The sequence below is a fragment of the Schistocerca americana genome, chromosome 1, assembly GCF_021461395.2.
Source record: "Schistocerca americana isolate TAMUIC-IGC-003095 chromosome 1, iqSchAmer2.1, whole genome shotgun sequence".
Lineage (NCBI taxonomy): Eukaryota > Metazoa > Arthropoda > Insecta > Orthoptera > Acrididae > Schistocerca > Schistocerca americana.
The window spans coordinates 1180228171-1180236647 of NC_060119.1; positions in this window are offsets into that span (position 1 = coordinate 1180228171).

Genomic DNA, 8477 nt, shown 5'->3' on the forward strand with positions numbered 1-8477 from the left:
CATGCAGAATGGTAGCAGCAGTTTTCAAAAGAGCTTAATAAACTACAGAAACATTTTCTTGTGTTGGAATATGAGAAGATGGAATCCATCACTACTGTGCAGCGTGCATTCTGAAGACATCACAGCCTACATGGCCTATACTCCAATGTATTCTGTAGTGGTATCGATAGCTCGAAGACGCAGGCTACTTCTGCCGAGGAAACAGTTTCAGACGACCAGCTGTTGCAGTTGAGACAGTGGAGAGTGTCTGAGAGGCACTTTTCGTAGCCCAAAGAAATCTACACACCTTACAAGTCGTGAACTGGGAGTCCCACAGCCAGATGTGTGGAAGATATTGTGTGGAAGATTATCAGACGCGAAGAATTTTGTTAACTCCACCGCCCCAACATTATCCCTCCACTCTCCCATGACTCAAAAAAATGGCTCTGAGCACTATGGGACTTAACTTCTGAGGTCATCAGTCCTCTAGAACTTAGAACTACTTAAACCTAACTAACCTAAGGACATCACAGACATCCATGCCCGAGGCAGGTTTCGAACCTGCGACCGTAGTGGTCGCGCGGTTTCAGACTGTATCGGCTAGAGCCCCTCGGCCACCCCGGCCGGCCCCCTGACTCATGTTCTGTGATACGACTACGTTGCACATAAATGGTTCGCATATGGGTACGGAAAAGACTGAAACAGATTCTCCACAGGTGAACGTCTACTGTTCTGTTTCTCATAGCAAAGTACAAGGGTTCTTTTTTATGGGAAAACTGTGACGGGTGTAATGCACATTTTTTTAGAATGGTTGTTACCTAAGCTGATAACTGGTATCCCGAACTATATGTTCCAACAAAATGTATCTCCACCTCATTGGCATAGAGACCTGCGTGACCGTCTAAAGGGGAACTTGCAAACCGGTAGATTTGGCGCCGTGCTTAGCATGATTGCCACTCTTCATATGGCTCCCACGGCCTCCGAATCTTACAGTTTTGCCTTTTTTTTCTTTTATGATAATTGAAAGACAACGTTTAAGTGCCATCTCTGCTGGCAATATTGAATGAACGCCAGAATCGCATCACCACTGCGCTGGTGAATATTGACAGGGTACATCTCGAACATGTATGGGTCGAACTTGACTACTGTATAGAAGTTTGTCACGTAACACAAGGAAAGCTCTTAGAAACTTCGTTAATATGTACAAGAAACCTAAAAAATGTGGTTTTTCGTACAAGGTGTCTTTCTTCTGTAACACATTGAAAAATACATTCATCCAAAACAGATCAATTATTTGCAATCAAACTGTACTTAGATTATTATCAGGTTTCTGTAAAATGATTGTATCGCGGTTGACTCTAGCACTGTGTGTAATGGCGCGATTAATTTTGCTCGTCCTACAGGAAGTGTGCTGGTGAGTATCTACTTCTGCTGTGCGGCCCACATTCCTTTCCTGTTCAAAAACAAATATTCGAATATTGCTCTATTGGAAAAGCTGTAGTAGAACCAGTACAACTATACGAATCCAACGGGTGCAACAAATGTTTTGCAGTATCAGGTCAACTGAGCCTTTACTTCAAAGATAGTTTGTGAGTGAAAGCTTCCATATATTGGCACTTGTTTTGAGAGGCACCCACATGCCTTGCTCATACTGTGGCATCTTTTTTATTCCGATAAATTCTATAACCTAAACACACCATTGCATTTTCTACAACAATTGCACATGAGAAACTCCGCCCAGTGGGCACGGCCTTACATTGGTGATTCTCTATCTTATGGTCTGTAATTATCTAACACTACAGTGCACTTTCTGGATAGGATGGTGGATCTTTTGCTATATCTCACACTTCGACTCTCACACCCATCATCACGTAAATTTCCTCCAGACCGAGCGGTACTAAAGGAACATGCATAACCCACTACCTCTGAAACTATCTTGCTACTCTCCCATGCAAACCACACATACTTAAATTACATGACATACACCACAATGCAACATGGAATACAACACAAGGCATAGTCACAACGTTATAATCACATCACTTTCAGCTTTCCCAGTTCAATTAGTATTCATCCCAGTTTCACACGACACTGCCCCACTTCGTAACTTTTCTTTCCTACTATGAACTCTGGAGGATATATGCACATCTTCCTGTACAATGCAAGCCAAGTGGCGTTGCTGGATAGACGGCTGACTCACGTTGCTTCACTCTCAGAGTATTATAGTTTGAATCAAGCGTCCCACGGAAACATAACACGCAAAGTAATATTAAGAACATATTCGTCACACACGCGAGTCCTCAACTGATACCATGGACGAGTACTTCTCTTTATCCTTTGTCTCATACACAGATTGAGACTCACACAGTACTCACCACGTGGAAGTACTCGTCTCTAATTTCAAGTCCTGCACACGCCATTCTTAAATATTTCCAACTTATAGTACACACGCCAGTTATTCAGCTTAACTTTAGCACTCGGAAGTATTTCAACTTATTTATACACGTGGTTTCATTGTGACCGTTGGTCACTTCCGAAGATTACTACGATCCCTTTAATATTACCTGTTTGACATTTAATTCTCCCCACAAAAGTTCCTAAAAGGAGAAATTATTGTTCTAAACTACTCTTAAGTATTCCACACGCATACCATTCTCTCCACTGTTTTGTCTTTACGGAGCACACCTAAGACAGGTCTTACCAACACAAGGTCCAGCGGCAGAGTGCCGAAACATGGCCGATCTCGCACCTCCGCCAAGGTGGGGGAGCACCATGCTACCGTATTGGTCAGCCACATTTCAGGCGCTCAAAGTTCAGGTAAATTTCATCTCTTTGGTTCCGCCAAAGGTGACCAAAGGACCGTCTCAAAGATGCTCACATATTGCACATTCACTGTCTGTGGTTAGCAGACGACCATACATTCATTCATTTCGCAGATCTCACCAAATTGGATATAGGGATTTATTTTGTGGGAGTGCACATGTGATCAATTAAATAAATAAATTGTCCTTCTTTCCTACACTGGTATCCGGCTTCGGTGTATTAAGTGAAATTGAGTTATTATTACAAAAAAATGTTGTTCTAACAAGAGTAACGAAGAATGTTGTACCTATTTTCAATGTCGGGCGGTACTGTACCCTTTCAGTTTGATACAAAAAACATTGCCGATCCTCTGCTATTCTTAAGTTCTAGTTTCAACACTCACACTCAATCATAGTCACTCTTAATGGCCAGCTTATGGTATCGATCCAAACCTAGTACCAGAAAGGATTACACAACGGATTATCTGTGACATAAAGCTAGCTCGAGTATTACACAATTTGACCACTACGAATGTTCCGTTTGCGGCCACATGGCGTGCGGAATTTGCTCATTCAGAAGTTACAGTTCACATATAAAAATCGGAAACCCACGTGTTCGTTTTCCTCACACGTTTGCATCCATTTTGCGGAATTCCAAGGTCAAGTTTTTATCATTATTCTGCAAAATTATCACATCTATTCAGAGCTCCTTATATCCGCATCCCAACATGATGACAGCTGAGCGCCGAACTGACTCTTTAGACTTCACAAAGCAATTCTTAAGCTCACTAAATACGAACGAACGTACTGTCCTCTGATTGGCTGATACACATCATAGCCGATCTGATTTTAGTACTAAACCGCACAGTCCAGCGTCTTTTGCATTTGACCAATCAGAACTTAACAGCTTTTATGAACAATTCACTAAAAGAACGAATTTAGAAAATCTACAATTATAAAAATAGCTCCATCTTTAAACAACAGAATAATCTTAAAATGATTCTTGTTTCACTGGATAGCTGCACTACACAATTTCCCCAGAGTATGAACACTCTCTCTGTACACAGTTCTCAGGCTAACGTATACCCAGTTAATAGACATAAAAATATATCCATTTATTATCTTACTTTCCATTCACACCATCATTCACACTAAGAAACTAATTAAATTAGCAATAATAAGAAAGTCGTAATACGACTGTTGCCCAGAAAGTAATGCACCGCATTTTTTTTTCTCAGCCGACAACAATGCTACGAATGCGAAACGTTACGTATGTATTATTTGAAGTCCCCTGAGTGAGCGCGCCAAGTTTTCGTCATTTCCGACAGATAGCGAAGCTGCAGGACGGTTTCAAAATGTCGTCTATAGGTGATGACCGTTACAAGCAACGTGCCATCATTGAATTTCTCGCTGCAGAGAAAGAAACTGTGGGGAATATTCACAGGCGCTTGTGCAAAGTCTATGGAGCATCTGCTGTCGACAGAAGTACTGTTAGTAGCTGGGCACGCAGGATGAGGTCGTCAGAAAGCGGTTCGTTGGAGCTCCAGGATTTGCAGCGGTCGGGGAGACCATCCCCGGCTGTCACACCTGACCTAGTCCTCTCGGTCTTCCACTTGTTTGGGCCATTAAGGAATGGCGTTCGTGGAAGACATTTTTTAGGACGATGTGGAGGTGATTCACACAGTGAAGCACTGGCTCCGCCATCAGGACAAGAATTGGTACCGACAGGGCAAACACGCCCTTGTTTCGCGCTGGAGGAAGGCCATAGACTGGGATGGAGATTACATGGAAAAATAGGGTGTGTAGATAAAAGAACATTCTTTCGTGTGTATAATTCTCATTATGTTCAATAAAAAATTGTTGGAGAGCAAAAATGAGGTGCATTACTTCCTGTGCAACCCTCGTAGTCACAATGCGTCAGTGTTGTTTCCAAAATATGTTGTAACTAAGTACTGTAAGATTCTGACACATTTCGGCCACGGTCGTAACTACACTACTGGCCATTAAAATTGCAACACCACGAAGATGACGTGCTACAGACACGAAATTCAACCGACAGGAAGAAGATGCTGTGATATGTAAATGATTAGCTTTTCAGAGCATTCACACAAGGTTGGCGACACCTACAACGTGCTGACATGAGGAAAATTTCCAACTGATTTCGCATACACAAACAGCAGTTGACCGGCGTTGCCTGGTGAAACGTTGTAGTGATGCGTCGTGTAAGGAGAAGAAATGCGTACCATCACGTTTCCGACGTTGATAAAGGTCGGATTGTAGCCTATCGCGATTGCGGTTTATCGTATAGCGACATTGCTGTTCGCGTTGGTCGAAATCCAATGACTGTTAGCAGAATATGGAATCGGTGGGTTCAGGAGGGCAATACGGGACGCAGTGCTGGATCCCAACGGCCTCGTATCACTAGCAGTCGAGATGACAGGCCACGTCTCGATCCCTGAGTCAACAGATGGGGACGTTTGCAAGACACCAACCATCTGCACGAACAGCTCGACGACGTTTGCAGCAGCATGGACTGTCAGCTCGGAGACCATGGCTGCGGTTACCCTTGACGCTGCACCACAGACAGGAGCGCCTGCGATGGTGTACTCAACGACGAACCTGGGTGCACGAATGGCAAAACGTCATTTTTTTCGGATGAATCCAGGTTCTGTTTACAGCATCATGATGGTCGCATCCGTGTTTGGCGACATCGCGGTGAACGCACATTGGAAGCGTATATTCGTCATCGCCATACTGGCGTATCACCCGGCGTTATGGTATAGGATGCCTTTGGTTACACGTCTCGGTCGCCTCTTGTTCGCATTGACGGCACTTTGAACAGAGGACGTTACATTTCAGATGTGTGGCTCTACCATTCATACGATCCCTGCGAAACCCTACATTTCAGCAGGATAATGCACGACCTCACGTTGCAGGTCCTGTACGGGTCTTTCTGGATACAGAAATTGTTCGACTGCTTCCCTGGCCAGCACATTCTCCAGATCTCTCACCAACTCAATACGCCAGTCACTACTCTTGATGAACTGTGGTATCGTGTTGAAGCTGCGTGGGCACCTGTACCTGTACACGCCATCCAAGCTCTGTTTCACTCAATGCCCAGGCATATCAAGACCGTTATTACGGCCAGAGGTGGTTGTTCAGAGAACTGATTTCTCAGGATCTATGCACCCAAATTGCGTGAAAATGTAATCACATGTCAGTTCTAGTATAATATATTTGTCCAATGAATACCCGTTTATCATCCGTATTTCTTCTTGGTGTAGCAATTTTAATGACCAGTAGTGTACCTGCAGCTAGCTATTGGGTCAGAGCGCATCTGTCATGTGATACCCACGATTCATTGTATCTATATACTCGGTCCCGTGGCCTACTTACATAGGCGCTATGCCTCATCTGCTTACCTGGTAGCTGATCCCTTCGACCTGCGCCAGTGCCGCTCGAGCAGGCAATATCACCAGGAAGAGCGCTGTCACATTGAGAGCCTGGATAAGCACGTAGCGCACAAAGATGGTCGTCGAGGTGGCGGTGTGGAGCCTGTAGCTGCACAGGATTAGCGTCGCCAGCAGCAGGCAGAGAGCGCAGGCGAGCATCGGCTCGTGGCACGCCATCCAGTCGGACGTCACGTCGCACAGCTGACGGTAGGTCACTCGCAGGTCGGCGATGCCTGCGCAGCTGGCAGCCTGTCGATCCCTACTCGGGACCACCAACCTGTCACCAGACGCCTTCCCGAGGTGACGACTTTTCTGTTCTCCACCAAGCTTTGGCAATTTACGCTTCCCCAGCCAGGTTTTCGTTGTTTTTCTTGCGGCGTAGTGTACACCACTAATTCTGTGTTTCACACTGGCGTCATCCAACGGGAGATAAACAGGCTCTGAAATGTCCGGTTCAGGAGTCGTGCAACTCCCCCAGACGACTTCTGTGTGACGATCTGGATGTTTTCTGGAGCAGACGGACAAAGCGAGGCACTTCTTCACCTGAGAAAGGCGTATAGCGATGATGGAGACGACGCAGCTGATCCTCATGCAGCAGGTGAGCATGAGGAAGACGTGCCCGTGGCCGCAGAGCGTTCGTACGATTTCGCGCTCGTCCCTGTCCGTTAAGAGGCAGTAGATGAAGAGCGGGAGAAAGACGGCTAGGAAGAGCGAAACCGCGAGTGCCGTGTAGAAGCGCATTCTGCGGTAAGAGCGTTCAGGGAACGTGTCGATATAGCGTTCGATTTCCTTGTCGACCTGGCCGAGAGTAGTAAGCAAGGCTTCGAATTTGGGCTTGTTGTAGAAGAGGTCGCTGAGGATGGCCACTGCGACGGTGGCTACGGAGGCGCCAGACTTGATGGCGAGCAGGAAGGTTTCTCTACGGGGCCGGTCGTCCGTCACGATGCTCCAGACGTTGCCCGCGAACAGCGCCGTATGGCCCAGCAGTGCGATGACGCAGTAGGCAGAGTCCAGCGGTGTCCTTTTGAGGTTGAAGCGCGCCGTGGCGTCCACTGAAGCGGTGGTGGGCAGCCAGTAGGGAAACAGGCCGAACGCCTTGCACAGCAACCACATCGGACGGGCAGCAACGATGATGCTAAGCGTGTTTCTGAAAGAGAAAAAATGATGTTGATATCTACATCCGCCCATGTCTACAGCTAAGTCTGTGTCTACATCGATACCTACATCTGCATCTACATCAACGGTTACATCTACCTCTCGGTTTTCATCTTTACTCCGCAAGCTATCTTATGATGTGTGGTGGAAGACATTTCAGGTACCACTATGGCTTCCTCCTTCCCTATTCCACCTGCACAAGCTGATCAAAAGTATCTGGGCAACCCTACGCAATGTGAAAGTGACCACTAGATATCAAGAGAGGCCAACTTACACGTACAAAAGGAGACGGGGAGTAATGTGTTGTCAGCAGAGAACCAGTAACAGCAGGGTGGGTCAGTTATAACGGTTCAGTGAACTACTCATTGGATGTCACTTGAGTAACAAACCCATCAGGGGTAATCCAGACCTACTGAAACTGTCCAAGTTGAAATAAGCAGTTCACGTAATATGTAAAAAACCCGGGGAACAATCGAGAATGGGGCGCCGCAAGGTTCGGTCTTGGTTCCTCTGCTGTTCTTAATATATATTAATGAGTTGCCATTCTATATTCACGAAGATGCAAAGCAGGTACTTTTTGCCGATCATACAAGTATAGCTATCACACCCAACAGACAATAATTAACTGATGAAATTGTAAACGAAGTTTTTCTCAGAAATTCATTAAGTGGTTCTCTGCAAATGGGCTCTCATTAAACTTTGACAAAATACTGTATGTGCAATTCCACACAGTAAATGGAATAACACCATTAATAAATATAGACTTCGATCAGAAATCGGTAGCTAAGGTAGAACTTTCAAAATTTCTAGGTATATTCATTGATGAGGGGTTGAACTAGAAAAAACACACTGAAGATCTACTGAAACATTTGAGTTCAGCTCCTTATGCTATTAGGGTCGTTGCAAATTTTGGCGATATACATCTCAGTAAATTAGCTTACCATGCTTATTTTCATTCTCTGCTTTCGTATGGCATCATTTTCTGGGGTAACTCATCATTGAGTAAAAGAGTGTTCATTGCACAAAAGTGTGTAATCAGAATAATTGCTGGAGCTCATCCAAGATCATCCTGGAGACACTTATTTAAAGA